The sequence below is a fragment of the Trichosurus vulpecula genome, chromosome 2 (genome assembly GCF_011100635.1).
Source record: "Trichosurus vulpecula isolate mTriVul1 chromosome 2, mTriVul1.pri, whole genome shotgun sequence".
Classification (NCBI taxonomy): domain Eukaryota; kingdom Metazoa; phylum Chordata; class Mammalia; order Diprotodontia; family Phalangeridae; genus Trichosurus; species Trichosurus vulpecula.
Window position 1 is genome coordinate 272,412,588 of NC_050574.1, and position 16,162 is coordinate 272,428,749.

The window sequence follows — 16,162 nt, forward strand, 5'->3', positions numbered from 1 at the left end:
ACCTAAACAGTCCTCTGTGATCTCTGCACACGATCATCTGTTATTTTATTACAAAATATTTTAGGCACTAGGGTCTGGGGCAGCTGGGTGGTGCAGTGTATAGTGTACTGTGCCTGGAGTCAGGAAGACCTGAGTTCCAATCCAGGCATCAAACACTTACTAGCTGTGTGACCCTGGGCAAGTCACTTAATCCTGTTTGCCTCAGTTTCCTCATCTGTAAAATAAACTGGAGAAGGAAATGGCAAACCATTCTAGTATCTCTGCCAAAAAAACCTAAAGGGGGTCATGAAGAGTTGAACAATACTGGAAAACAACTGAACACCAAAAAGGATTTCCACTCATACTGCACATACACACTCGCACACAATATATCTATATCTATATGTATCTATATCTATCTATCTATCTATCTATCTATCTATCTATCCTCACATACAAATACACACTTAAGCACACATCCTCATTTTCACATGCATACACACCTATCCTTCCCTATTCCTGCCACCTTCCCACCACATAGAGATGCACTCCCACACTCCCCACAATGCTCCATGGGGACAAGTCTCCAAAACCCCACGCTAGGGTGCTTTCAAGCACTTTCTTTAGCCATTCCCCAAATTGATTTTGGGGTAGGGAACACCTTGTCCTAGAATCATATCGACTGACTGTGGCCAGAGAGTCTAGGCCTCCCCAGCTTTGTCTAGTGAATCATTTAGGCTGGAACAAATTCCCTGACTCAGCAGCCTGGGTTCACTGATTGTTGTTTATCTGAAATAATTTCGGGAGTGTCAGAGGCACAAGTGAGCTGGCCTGGGCTCAGCAGGTGCATTTGGATACAGGATCTTAACTGACTGGGCCTTCAGGACAGGATAGTGGCTGAGGTTAGGGGCATGAGTTGTAGACTGAGGAAGGGACCCAGGATCTCTGTCTGTTTGGGACTTCTGCATGCTTTTGAGGGGATTAGGTCTGCAATTTCATTTTTGTAGGGAACTCCCTCCACTAGCCAATATCAGTGCCTACTCAGCAACTTGTAACCCGAGAAAGCTTGCTGGGGCAGTCCCAGAGGCAGGGTCGCATAGGCAGTCTGTATAAGTGGCAGGAGTGGTCTTTAGGACTCTGGCTCTTTACTAGGCCAGGCTACTTCTCTAGTGGGAACTTCATGAATGATTATTGACAACACGGTTCAAGGGAGACAGCTATGATGTCCTGGGTGTCTGAGCATCCCCACTTCCCAGAAAAAAGTCTTTTCCTCTCCTGCCATTAGTCTGAGGACAATTGTTAGGTAGTCCCATTCAGCCTGTGTCCTGCGGAAACCTGACAGAACTGTGGCATTCAAATGGTTCTCTGTTGTCCTGACCTATATCTATATCTCTATTTATCTGAGCCTCAATTTCCTTATCTATAAAATGGGGATATTTTATCTCATATTGCTACATATATACATATGTATATATAAAATATAGATAGATAGAATCTATGAGACTCTATCTCATAGAGGAAAATACTTTGTAAACTCCAAAGCCCTAAAGAAATATGGATTGATTACCCTTAGGAAACCCATCAACTTGTTTGTGGAATAAGGATGTATATTGTAAGAATACTGGAGGTAAGGTCAGGAGCTCAGGACAACTGATTTATTGTGTAGTCTTGGGCAAATCCTCAGCTTGGGGGAGGGGGGATGGCTGGCATCCCTGTTGTATGTGTTGGGTGGGATGTATCACTGTGGGGCTTAGTGAAGCAGATACAAAGATTGTAAATCTGGCCCAGAAGCAGAGAATTGCTGTAAGGATACAGCCAGATGGTATTCAAGTGTGGTACACTTTTTACTTCCTGTTACTGGGGGCCAGAGATGAGGCAGCCTCTGACAGAAGCCAAGTGGATATATAAAAGACTGGCTAGATCTTTTCTTTCCAATCTGTATGCCTTTGGGTACTCTCTTCCCCTTCTTTCTTCTTCCCTCTCCCCCAAGAATCACTACTGCTTTCTCCCCTCCCAGACTGGACAGACTGGATAACTGAAAACAACTGGAGATTAAAAAGCTGCTTTCTGGCCTCTGATCTTGCTGAGTTGTTGCTGCTCCTGCGCTTTCCCTGGGGACCCAGGGTGTTGGGCTACGGTCTCTGAGGAACGGGAACCAGGGAGAGCTGCTGCTGTTGCTAGGCAGTGGGATAAACAGCTCCTTACTGGTGCTAGGCAGGATGCTGAGACCAGAACAAAAGGATCGGGGCAAACCCTTTGGGATCATTGTGTGGGGTGTTCCTGGGGCCCAGCCCAGTAAATCTTCAGCTAATGAGAGCAGCTGAGCAGAGGAGCTAAGGAGAGTGGGTGGTATTGTTCTGAGCCTGCCTGGTCTACACTACCCTGTGGCCTCTGCTATATCTTTTTTGGGGGGGGGCAGTTACTTCTTCATTGTTCCCCTGACTTGGGGACACTCAATTCAATGTCCTCCTGCTTCTCTGGATCCAAGATATTCTCTTCTGCAAGTCCTAGCCATGACAGGTAAGGCTGGAGTAAGAGGTGCAGCTAGCTTGGGGATGGCAGCCATGGCGGTGGTCGAGTATTTCAACTTAGCTTGGCAATGAGAGTGGGGGGAAACCCCAGAGCTGGGAGCAACATAGATGGTATTTGGTGTATTTTCTCAGCAATAGTGATGATGAAGGAGAATCACCCACTTCTGAGGTCATCTTGTCTGTCCCTTTCCCTTTACTTCCCCTTAAGCCGGGTTTGGCGAATAGAGTTGTATTTCCCAACTCCATAGTGAAGAAAATTCACAAACCCCACTTGAAAACAGTCTAGCATCCAAGCAGTCCTTCAAATCAGGAAGATTTTCCTTAGGTTTCACCTCAATCACTCTTGCTACAAAAGACTCCTTTTGTCTTGATCTCCGTGCCAAGAAAGTGGTAACTTCCTGGCAACTTGAGTAACTCAGGCTACGGACCCCATTCCAGGCAGACAATGGCCAGAGGGCAGGGATTGGGGCATATGTGGCGTATCAGGTGGCACTCCATTGTCTCGCTGAGTACGTGCTGTTCTACTGCCATCATTTAGGAATTAGCTTTTGTGTTCAGGTACAGAATTTTCACTCTGGGGACAAGCAAGAGGAGAGGTTGAGAATGGGGTGGTTTCACATTAAAAGATGAGGGAACTGAGACCTGGAGAATTTAAATGATTTGCCCAAGGCCAAATATCATCTCAGAGACAGAGGTAATGCCACTTAGAGGCCTTCTGCCACTATTTCCTCCTTCACCCGTGTGTCACATGAAGAGGTGGCCCCACTCCTTGCCAAGGCAAAGCCTTTACAGGCACAAGTGATCAATTTTATCCCATCTGCAGCAGATTAAGCGCTCTATGATCCCCACTTTGTCACTTATCTTCAGTCTCCTGTCTATTGGCTGCTTCTCTGCTGCCTACAAACATACTCATGCCTCCCCCATCCTCAAAAGACCATCTCTTGACCTATTCATCTCTGTTAGCTGTCATCCGCTATCTCTTCTGCCCTTTGTGGCTAAACTTCTTGAGAAGGCCGTCTACAGTAAGTCCCTCCACTTCCCCTCCTCTCACTTTGTTGTTGAGTCATTTCAGTCATGTCCAACCAACTCTTCTCGACCCCTTTTGGAGTTTTTCTGGCAGAGATACTAGAGTGGTTTGTCATTTCTTTCTCCAGCTCATTTTACAACTGAAGAAACTGAGGCAAACAGAGTTAAGTGACTTGCCCAGGGTCACACAGTTAGTAAGTGTCTGAGGCCAGATTTGAACTCAGGGAGATGAGTCTTCCTGACTCCAGGCCCAATGCTCTAGCCACTGGACCACCTAGCTGCCCCTCACTTTCTTCTTCACTCTCTACAATCTGGCTTCTGACCTCATCATTCAACGAAACTGCTCTCTCCAACATTACCAGTGATCTCTTAATTTTCAAATCCGATAGCATTTTCTCAATCTTCATTCTTCTTGAACTTCACATAGACTTTGACACTGTTGAAAGACCCTATTCTCCCTGATATTCTCTTCTGTCTAGTTTTTTAGGACACCACTGTCCCCTGGTTCTCCTCCTCCTTACCTGATCTCTCCTCCTTAGTCTCCTTCCCTGGATCTTCATCTGGGTCATGCCCAGTAACTGTGAATACCCCACAGGGCTTTGTCCTGGTCCCTCTTCTCTTTCCTCTCTATACTACTTCACTTGGTGATCTCATCAGCTTCCATGGATTTAATGATCACCTCCGTGCTGATGATTCTCAAATCTACTTAGCCCTAAACGCTCTGCTCACCTCCAGTCTTCCATCTCTAACTACATATTGTACATAATGGAACTGGATGTCCAGTGGACATCTCAAACCCAATATATCCCAAACTGGGCTCATTATTTCCCCCCCCCCCCAAAAAGAAACTTCCCCTGCTTCCAAACTTCCCTATTACTGCCAAGGGCACCACCATCCTTCTAGTCCCCCCCCACCCCCGGCTCACAACCTAGGTGTCAACCCTTGACTTCAGTATCTCTAATCCCCTAGATATCCAGTCTGCTGACTTCACCTTTGCAACATCTCAAATACACCTTCTTCTCTCCTCTGATACTATTATCACCACGGTGCAGGCCCTTATTTCCTTACGTTTGGACTATTTCAGTAGCATGCTGGTGGGTCTGCCTGCCTCAAGCCACCAGAGTTTTTCATAAAGTACAGGTCTGATGGTGTCACACCCTACTCAGTAAACTCCAGTGGCTTCCTGTGACACCCTGGATCAAATACAAAATCCTTTGTTTGACATTCAAGGCCCTTCATAACCAACCTCTCCCCCATACCCCTTTCCCCTTACTTCCCTCACCTTTCTAGTCTTCTTATACCTTATTCCCCATCATGTAGTCTTTGATCCATTGACACTGGCCTCCTGGCCAGATACTCTCAAACAAGATACTCTATCTCTTGGTTCCTAGAATTTTCTCTGGTCCATGCCCGAAATGCTCTCTCTTCTCATCTCTGCCAACTAGCTTTCTGGCTTCTTTTAAGTCTCAACTAAAATCCCATTTTCTATAGGAATTTTTTCCCCAATCCCTCTTAATTTGAGTGCCTTCCCTCTGTTGATTATTTCTTATTTATCCTCTATGTAGCTCTTTTGTATGAAGTTGTTTGCATATTGTCTCCCCTATTAGATTGAGAGCTCCTTGAAGGCACGGACTTTCTTTTGCCTTTCTTTGTATCCCAGTGCCTGGCATGTAGTAGGCACCGAATAAATGCTTATTGACTGACTAAAAGATAAGATCAGAATCTGGGTCTCTCCCATTTGAGGATTTTTGTCTCAATGTCATAAGATTATAGATTTAAAGCAGGAAGGGGTTTCAGAAATCATCCATAACAACCCTCTCATTTTATGGATGGGGAAACTGAGTCTCAGAGAAATGAAGGATCATTTGCTCAGTTTGCCAATATCATCTGGTCACTTGTCTTCACTCACAAGGCTACTATGCTAGGTCAGGCCTTCGTTTCCTTTCACCTGGACTGTTATAAGAGCTTCCTACCTGGTCTTACTGCTTCTAGTCTCTCTCCTCTCCAACTCATCCTCCACAGAGCTGCCAGGACCTCACCTGGGTCCTCACTGCTGCTAGGCAATCCTTTTATACCTTCCTAGTTAACTCACTAGGGCAGCCAGGTGGTGCCATAGTGCACTGAGTGCTGGGCCTAGAGTCAGGAAGACTCATCTTCTGAGTTCAAATCTTGCCTCAGACACTTACTAGCTGTGTGACCCTATTTGCCTCAGTTTCTCATCTGTAAAATAAGCCGGAGAAGGAAATGGCAAACCACTCCAGTATCTTTGCCAAGAAAACCCCAAATGGTGCTGGACAGAGTTGGACATGGCTGAAATGACTGAACAATAACAGCATCAAATGTCTGTCTGTGTATACATGTACATGCATACACACATATCTATCTACACACACACACACACACACACACACACACACACACACACACACACACACACGACTCCTCTTCCCCCATTATAAACTCTTGTGGATAAGGATTATTACCTCTGCATTTTTATTCCCTGATCCTGCACATGAGTGGCTCATACTTGGTACTTGAGAAATGCTTACTGATTGATTAGTAAGTGTTTATTGAATTTAATTTAATTGGCTTTTAAAAGGAGAATTAATAGCTATTAAGTGGGAAAGATAAAATAAGAGAACTGATATAATTCAAAATACAGAAGGGGCCAATTTAGAGAGCATGGAAATCTTCCGATAGCCACAATTAAACCAGAGGGGATAGGCAAAGTTTCTGAAGACACAGCTTCTTTCTTTGGTCTTAGTCCTGCTCCCTCTCTGGTTAAGACTGACTTGGCGCTTTGGTGAAGCTGTGCGTCAGCACCCTTTGTTCTAACTAGTGTCTGTGTTTGGCTTCCCCAGTTGGCCAGCTGCCATGGTCCTTAGGGGACTACCTTGTGGCAGAGCCTCAAACTAAATTGGTTTGTTTTCTGATGTCAAAGCATGGGTGTTGCCAGTGTACCTTTCACAGAATTCTAGCTTCTGGTCCAGAGGTGCTTTGGGTTAATGTCTAGCTATCAGCCCATTCATAGATCTGGAATGACTCATACCTACTGGGTCCAATGCATATTTCCCACCTTTTTTGGCCTAGCTTTGGGCTCTATCTACTTCTGTTCTCCTATGGATGAGTTGCGACACAAATGTGTCCCAGAGAAATTATGTCTTCTCTGAAAAGGAAGAAAAAGCTATTATTTTGCAATACTCCCAACCCTACGAACAATCAGTAATAATACTGACAATATCCGTCTTTTCCTCTAATGGGTCTTTTTCTCTAAACATCCTCTTTAGGGCTATATAAATGAAAGGCAGAGTGATACAGAAACAGGAGTACTGGATTCCAAGTTCAAACAGGCTCCAGTAATAACTAGCTTTGGGACCTTGGGCAAGTCACTTAATGCCTTTGAGTCTCTTATCTCATCTGTAAAATCAATGGGCGAAAGGATGGAATAAGCATTTATAGAGTGCCTTGTATGTGCCAGGCGCTTACTAAGCACTTTACAAACATTGATCTCATTTAATCCCCACAACAACCTGGCAGGCAGGCATTACTATTATCTTTATTTTACAGCTGAGGAAACAAGGCGGGTAGAACTTAAGTGACTTTTCCAGGACCACATAGCTAGTAAGTGTACGAAGCTGGATTTGAACTCAGATCTATCCGACTGCAGGCCTAGGGCTTTATACAGCATGCTACCTAGCAGTTTGGCTAGATGAGGGTAAGGTCTGGAGGAAGGCAAGGTGTTTGAGCAGCGGTCTGCAGCGGCTAATTAGCTCTGAGGCCTAGAAGAGAGCATTAATACTTCCTTGTTATTAGTGGTCAGTATAGTTTGGTGTGGTGTGAGATCTGTCTCCCGTGCATATGTGTGACAGAGGTTAGAACAGTTGCTGAATGAGGGAGGTAGAAGCTGGCCTTGTATGAAGTAGAAAGAAACTTGTATGGAAATATAAGAAAGCTTGTATGGAAATGCACAGTGGCAGAGGAGGGGTTAATAATAAAATTGCCTGCAGGTGTAGAGACTGTTGTCAGTCAGTCAGTTAACAAGCATTTATTAAGCACCTGCTATGTGCCAGACACTGTACTAAGCACTGAGGATACCAAGAAAGGTAAAAGATAGGCACTGCTCTTGAGGAACTCACCATCTAATAGAGGAAACAACACGCAAATAAATACATACAGATATATATATGTGTGTGTGCATGTATACACACACATATGTACATATATACACATATACATATATATACACACACACATGTATATATATGTATACACACACACATATGGTTGTTCAATCGTTTTCAGTTGTGTCCAACTCTTTGTGACCCTGTGGGGTTTTCTTGGCAAAAATATTGGAGTACTTTGCCATTTCCTTCTCCAGCTGATTTTACAGTTGAGGAACTCAGGAAAACAGGATTAAGTGACTTGCCCAAGGTCACACAGCTAGTAAGTGTCTGAGGTCAAATTTGAACTCAGGTCTTCCTGACTCTAGGTCTGGCACTTAATCCTCTGTATCACCTACTTGCTCTCTCTCTCTCTCCCCCCCCCCCCTTCTTCCTTCTCCTTCTCTCTCTACATACACACATACACACACTATAGATTGGAGATAATTAACAGAAGAAAGGCACTAGCATTAAGAGTGGTAGAGATAAGGGGTATGCTGGAGTCAGTTTGTTTGATTTCTTAAGAGCTGTAGTTAAATTTTCCATGAGAGCATTTATACCTCAGAAACTGGCAAGGGATTGCTTTATTATTTTGTGGATTGTATAGACTTAAGAAAGTGATGGAAAAATGCTAATAATAATGCAGATTAAATTTAAAGGTCTCATAGGTACATCCTTCCCACTGCCCCGCCCCGACCCCATCCAATTGTGAAACATTTATCTGCATATCCCTAGCTGGGATTGATTCAGTGCTAGAGAATGAGGAAGAATGACTGGATCTGAGAGAGATGAGACCAAGGTGGCCTTAGAATAGGGGGCTTGCACCTGGATCTTCAGAACTTGGGAATATGAAGACCCCAAAGCAAGAGAGATTAGATGCAAGTCCTGGGTCCTGGTGTTTTCCTACACAATGGTTCCAACGGAGAGCATATCCACAGGGATGAGTGTGGTGTGAATGTGTGTGTGTGTGTGTGTGTGTGTGCGCGCGCGCGTGCTCGCACGCACGTGCTCGCACATCGACCCTGGGGCCATTCTTATTGCCCTGCTCTGGAATTTCTCCCACTCCATTGCATGCTGGGATGTGGTGACCCGAAAGACATAAGTGTTCTAGCTGCGGCTAATCCAGGGTGCTCATGAGTGCCAGGCACATAATCTCTTTTGTTTTTAGTTCCCTGTTGGTGCAGAGCAGTTTGACCTCATCCCAGTGGTGCTTTAAGGAGGGACAATCTACACTAATACTGAGATCACTTCCTTTCCTGGTCTATAACTGATAACTTAGAACTCCCTGACTGTGTACATAGAGCTCCGAAGATTTTTTTTCTCTACTTAATTATCTTTAATTTTTTTCTAATGTTCTCTAATTTTTTCTCTATTAGAGAAAAATAATACTTGCAGCTCTCAACTCCCAAAGAATGCCAGACTTTAAAGACTGTCTAGTCTAATTTCCTCATTTTTAGATGAGGAAATTGCAGCTCAGAGAGATGAAGGTTGTACGGGTGGTAAGTAGCAGAGTCAGGATTTGAACTCAGGTCTTCAGTGTGCAGACAATGAGTGCACTTTCTACCACAGCATACTGCCTCTCCCATGCTTGCTTCTGTTGACACTCCTTTGCCCTGTTTCTGAAATGTCACATTGCTTTCCTGTTGGTCCTCCCTTTGAGACTGATCTTTCACTGTCCAGAAGAGCCCAGTGCCACATGGACAAGCTGGAGCCTGTGAAAAGGACAGCAACCAGTGGGTGTGTCCGGGCAATCATGTAAAAGCCAGGGCAGCTCAGGATCAGTCCTGGGAGCTGAAAGTGTTCCAAGAGGAAGCTTGGATAGAGGGCTGGGCCTGGAGTCAGGAAGACTCATCTTTGTGAGGTCAAATCTGACCTCAGACATTTGCTAGCTTGGTGACCCTGGGCAAGTCACTTAACCCTGTTTGCCTCAGTTTAATCATCTGTAAAATCAGCTGGAGAAGGAAATGGCAAATCACTTCAGTGTCTTTGCTAAGCCTCCAATACATATAACATATATACATGTATGTATGTTTTCCCTCTTTATCTGCTTTGGTCAGTTATTCCAAGGCTGGTGACTCTCAGTCCTCTGGGTGATAGACCTTCTGCCTTGCTGAATGGTCTCCTATCTCATTGTTAGGCAGGGAAGAGAAGGGCTTTACCTCATTTAAGTGGTTGTCTTTTATTACCTGCCTCCTTCCCTCACCCCTACTATTAATGCAGGAAGTTCAGATCACCCTGATCAGAAAGGGAAAGGGTTATAATGTTGCCTTGGGATTTTCCTATCCCTATGTCAAATCCTATCCCTATGGATAGTCAGAAAGACCTAAGCAGGTCAGAGGTTAGGCAGCTTAGAACCTTACTCACTACTCCTAATGGATTCCCTTTCTTCTGGAAGAATGCCCTTAGGCAGCTGGACCCCAAATCAGGAAGACATGAATTCCAATCCAGTCTCAACTACTTACTAGCTTGTGACCCTGGGCAAATCACCCTTTCTGCTCAGGCTCCTTACTGTAAAATAGCACCTATTTCCCTGGTTTTTATAAGGATCAAATGAGATAATATTAGATAATAATTAGCACAGTGCCGGGCACATAGTAGGTGCTTAATAAATACTTCTCCCTTTCCTTTTCTCCCTTTCCACTTGTACCTTCTGGGTACACCATCCTAAGCAGGTCACTATCCAATAGGCAGATTCTAGGTGGTAATTCCAAGAGACTTACTCTCTCTACCTGTGGTACTTTAGGGTCTCTATGGCCAGTCCCACCTGCCTGGATGGTTCTTCTGATTGGAGTGTCCTCCTGGAATCACTAGCTCTCGTCAGTCAGTCCATAAGCATTTATAAAATATGCCGACTCTTGTCCTTATCTAAAAGAACACACAGGTCCCAGTTTCTCCAGGCCTCCTTTGCCTCTCTGTCCCTTGGCCAAGAAGGCATGCCAATCTTTCTTTTAGATTTGCACAGCAGAAGAATAAGGAAGGTGCAAACCAAGCAGAGCCTAAACATTTGGGTGTGCTTAAGGCATGATTATCAAATTTGCCAATGACATATGTTGGATGACAGTCAGGATCCAAAATATTCTTGACAGGCTAGGCTATTGGGACAAACCTTAGGAAGTAAAATTGAATGAGGAGAAATGTAAAGTCTTACACTTGGGTTAAAAAAAATCAATTTTACAAATGTAAGATAACGCATGTCTAGATAGTAGTTAGGGTGAAAAAGATCTGAGGGTTTTAGTGGGCTTCAAGTTCAGTTTGAACTAACAGTATGATATAGTTGTCACCCTTCCCCTCTCCCAAAATTTTAAAAAAAAGATTAAAACAACTAATAAGAACCTGGGCTAAATTAAGAAAGACATAATGATGAGGGTTAGGGAAGTGATGGTATTGGTGAATTTTGCTCTGGTCACATCACACTTGGGATATTGTGTTCAGCTCTGTAAGCTGAATTTCAGAGTGGACAATGATAAGCGGGAGAGAGCCCAGAGAAGGGCAGCTGAGAGGGAGAGGGCTTTAGGATTTGGTGAAGGAATTGGGAATGTTTGGCCAGGGGGAGAGAAGACTTGGGTGTTGAGGAAATAACATGGTAGGCATATTGACGTATTGGAAGGGCAGTCATGATGAAAATGGGAGATTAGAGTTGGTTTTTTTTTGGCTCCAGAGGGCAGAGCCAGAAGAGGCAGATTATTGTCTTAATCTGGGGGAACAGAGCTGTCCCAAAGTGGAATGGGCAAACTAGCTTGGGAGGTAGTGGTCTTCTCCCCTCACTAGAGGTCTTTGGTCAAAGGCCAGGTGACTACTTGTTGGTATGTCATAGAAGGCATTCTCATTCTAGTCTATGTCAGACTGGAAGGCATCAGAGGTCTTTTACAGCTCTGTGGTTCTGTGGACCCACCCAGGGCCAGCCTCGTAGAACTTTTCCATCTAGATGACAACTGTGCTATTCTAAGAAAGTCTGGATGATTGAACTGTGGAGTCCGGAAGAAGAAGGTGTGGACACTATCCTTGAGGACTACTTTATTTAGTCTTTCCCTGAACCTGAGACTGCCTAAAAGCAGGGAAAGTTAGATGTTCTAAGCTGGTGTTTTGTGGCTAGCCTTTTCTACTGATGTTGTGAAAGGAGGGAAGGAGAGAGGTGAGAATGCCTTATGGTAAAGTAGCTGTGTTGTTGGGGAGGGGGTATCTGTTATACTTGGGTGGCTTTTTTTCTTCCTTTGTGACTCTATGTTCTCCTGTATTCCTGGGGAAGGTCTGTGGGTGACTGTAAGTTGCCTGATGTCTTAGTCCCAGAGAACACCAAAGGGTTGGGATATGGTGTCATTGTGTCATAATGTCAGTGACAGCTGCATCTGAGACAGTGGCTTTAAACCCTTCTTTGTTCTCTCTTGTGTCCCCTGTGTCAGAGGTCAGGGAAGCCTGACAAGTGGGGACTGCTGTAATAGGGCAGACAATGAAATACTGACCCTGCTGGTATCTTGAGGGGGCTAGGCCAGAAGGGAATGTGGAGGAGATTTTAAAATTGGGTTGTTAAGGAGGCAGGAGGAGAGGCTGGGCAGGGGCTTGCTCCTTCCCAGAAGTTCAGAACACCAACCCCTGCTCTCCCTGGGTTCCTTATTTACTCACAGTCCTCTTTTCATTTTCCCATCAGTAGAATGAAGAGGGCAAGGCTTCATAAGCTTTCCAGATGGAGATCCTGAGACCAGACCTCTAAGTGCTGTTAGAAATTTATACCCTCTCTCCCCCTTGAGTTGGGCAGCTAGATGGTACAGTGGATAGAGAGCTGGGCCTGAAGTCAGGAAGACTCATCTTTGTGAGTTCAAATCTGACCTCAGACACTTACTAGCTTTGTGACCCTGGGTAAGTCACTTAACCCTGTTTGCCTCAGTTTCCTCATCTGTAAAATGAGCTGGAGAAAGAATGGCAAACCACTCTAGTGTCTTTGTCAAGAAAACCCCAAATGGGGTCATGAAAAGTCAGACATGACTGAACAACAACAACCCCCTTTGAGTTAACAACCTGTGTCTCATATGCGATGGCCTATTGGCTGCTTTGAGTCTTTACTTGAAATATGCAGGTCCACGTATCACAAAATAGATTCTTATGTTCCTGGAGAGAAGAATTTTCTAGCATCAAACATGTATAGCTATAAAAAGTGATACTAAAAAGAGTCCTTCTTTGAGTTTCCAAGTGGGTTGCTTCTCAGGTCAGTTGCTTATCTTCTTTACCCCAAATTCTAGCTCTGCCTTTTACCCTTCCAAGGAGGCAGTGGGATACAGTACAATGGGTACTAGCTTGAGAGCCAGCAGAGGGGTTCAAATCCTTTGAAGCTTGCTAGCAGTGTGACCTTGGGTGTTACTTAACCTCTCTGGGACTCAGTTTCCTAATTAGCAAAATGTAGAAATTTCATTAGGTGGCTTCTGAAGTCCCTTCTATCCCTAGGCCTAGGATTTAAGGTGGGGAAGAGCCTCTTTGTGGCTTCATCAGCCACATCTTGGTTGATCTTGGTATAGGTCTGGATGCTCTGTCTGATGCTGTGATGACGACTCACTCTACCTTGCTCGGCTAGCAGTTTCCCAACCTGGAATCCTTCCTGGGTTTAATGTCCACTTGTTTCCTTCAGCGATCAGAATAATATCAGGATCCCCTCCTCTGGTTAGGTAGGGACCTTGGTGTGGGGCTTCTCCTCCAGGGTCTCTTTTGTCTGACCTCTCATTTCACTTGGAAGAACTCTCTCAGGAGAACTCTCATCCAGCCCAAGACTGTGTAGGAAGAGACTAGTTGAGTGGGTTCCACAGTTTCCCATTTCTCTTCTAGATATTTGCAGGAGACTACATCCTTTCCAGGGTGACTACTTGACAGGCCAATGTGACAAACTGGATGGCTTTTCGATTTGCCACATTCCTAAGGCCCAGCCAAATCTGGCCAAATGCTTTGGGTCTGTATTGATCTGAGCTGGGGATTCCCTCATATTTTGAAGTATAAAAGAGTGGGAAGAAGGGACTTACTCTTTCTCTTTCATTTCCAGAGGTCCTGAGCAGCCTTGGGGGCTCCTCATCCAAAGGTTTCGGATGAATATGGGGCTTCGGTCTCTCATTGGGAAGGGTCTTCTAGAGAGCCAATAAAGAAAGCCCAAGATCACTGAGTAAAAGAGTTCCTGGTCTCTCCCTGGGGTTAAGTCTCTGCAGTTTAAGTCACACTTCACTTGGTAGGCAATGTGTGATCTTCTCAAAGGGGCGGGTTGTCTTATATTTCTGAGTCCCTGGAGAGCCTAACCTGGGGCTGGGCATGGAGTGGGCACTTGGCCAATACTTGTTGAATAGGTTTAGGGGAAACTTATTGTTAAGGGGCAGCAGCCTGTGGGGCTTTCTGTATAGGGAGGGACTCACAGGAGGAAATGAGCTACCATTTATCCTGGTTTTCATTAATAGGAAAAATAGGCTTATTAAGAGAGAGTGATTTGGTGGTTAGCTCATGGGGCACAAAGCCAGGGTGTCCTAATGGTTGTGGCACTACCTTTTTTCTGGAGATCCAAGGCTTTTGTGATTTGGTTTCTCCATCTAAAGACTATTGCTTATAATGCTGAGCTCTTTTCAGAGAATGTGGAAACATCATCAACTGCTTTTGGTCCACCAACTCATTTGCTGTGCTGCTTGGAACCAGTCACAGTACCTCTCAGAGCATCAATTCTTCACGCTATTGACTGGTACCATTCCTCTGTGTTTTAGGGTGGCATCAGCAGATGGTAGATCTAGGTGGTCTCTCCTCACCCTTCTGTATTCTTCTAGACCATATGGGTCTTGGGGACCTTTTCTAGAGCCCACCTTCCATGCAAAAGCAGACAGCCTAGTCACTAGGGTATCTAGCCTAGGACCCACTGGGTCTCAGCACTCCAGAGGCAGGCTGCAGCTAATGACCTTAGCATCTGTTCCTTGTTTCTTTAGTGAAGTTCTCCCAGGGCATGGACTCTCCATGTTGAGGCAGGATGAATTTCAGCCTAGACCCCTCCTGGATGAGAAGTTGGGAGGCTTCTGGCTTTGGGCCAGATGGCCCACCTCTACTATAGTCTTGTTCTTTAAGGCCCCCCACCCCCACCCCAGTCTCTCTCTGGAGAAGTTTGGAAGAAGGAAAGATTTAGGGGAACCTACTTCTGTCAAAGATACCCCCAATCCTTTCCTTCTTCTGGTCTATTTCTCTTACAACAACTCAGCATGCGGGAGTAGGGAAAACACACCTGGCTCTGGAGTCAGAAACTTTGGGTTCTTGTCTTAGTTCAGTCCATAGTTACTTATGGAAACTCAAGCCAATCATTAAACTTCTCTGGGTATTGGGTAAAGCTAATATTGGAGTAGGAGAGAAACATAAAAGTTGATTTCCTTGGCAGTTGTTATTCAACCTCTGTCTGAACGTTTCCAGTGCCAGGGAACTCACTACCTAAAAAAGCAGTCCATCTCCATGGATTTTATTATGATCTCTAAGTAAATGATCGACAGATCTATATATCCAACCTAAGTCTCTCCCATGAATTTTGGTTCCTCATCTCCAATTGCCTATTGGATATTTTGAAGTGGATGTTCCATAGAGATTTCAAACACAGTGTGCCCAAAACTGAACTCATATTTCTCCCCAAACTCTTCCCTCTTCTAAACTTCTCTGTTTCTGTCACGGGTGCTATCCTCTCAGTCTTCATCCTCTTAGTGAGGTGCCCTTGGCATTACCCCTGACTTCTTGCTTTCTCATATCTAATCCCTTCTCTCTAATCACATAATTACCAGTTTAATTAAGGCTTTCATCACTTGTCACCTAGATTGCTGCAAAAGCTTCTGAATTGGCCTTCCTGCCTTCAGTCTCCTCCCACTTCAGTCCATCTCATACAATCGCCAAAATGATTTTCTTTAGAAATAAATCTGATCATGTCTCTCCCTCCTCAATCAACAACTTTTGTCTCTAAGATAAAATATAAACTTGCCTGTTTAGCCCTTCATAACCTGGCCCTAACCTATCTTTCTAGCCTCCCTCGATGTTACTTTCCCTCCCATATTCTGAGAAACTCTATAACCAAAATGACTGCCTCTCTATTCTTTGCTCATGAAACTCCATTTCCAGGCTCATCATCTTAGGACTGACTGTCCCTTACACCTGCACACTCCTTCATCTTGTGCCTTCCCTCCTAAACTACTTTGCAGTTAGCTACCTTATACTTATTCATATTCTCTTCACATTTATTCTGCATAGACTTGTTATCTCCTCCATCATAATGAAAGCTCCTTGAGAGGAAGCATTCTTTCTTTCTTTTTCTTTATATTTGTATCCTCAGATCCTAGCACATAATAGGAACTTAGTGTAATAGGTCAGATCATTTTGGGGGCTACTAAAATTGCTGGAAATTTCTTCTTTTTACTGAACCAAAATCCTGTCTCCCTATAACTGATGGTGAGAGGTCCTTGTTTCAGATGTCTCCAGAAAAATGCT

At 44.5% G+C, this 16,162-nt stretch overlaps 1 protein-coding gene across 1 annotated transcript in view; it reads right to left on the reverse strand.

The window, feature by feature from the left end:
- The window catches only part of TMPRSS4 (transmembrane serine protease 4), a 44,867-nt gene extending 32,409 nt beyond the window's left edge, over positions 1-12,458 (reverse strand). Inside the window, exon 1 of the mRNA XM_036744057.1 lies at positions 12,317-12,458. The gene's annotated coding sequence lies outside the window, so the exon portion shown is untranslated. The remainder of the gene's footprint in view (positions 1-12,316) is intronic.
- Between the last annotated feature and the right edge of the window lie 3,704 nt (positions 12,459-16,162).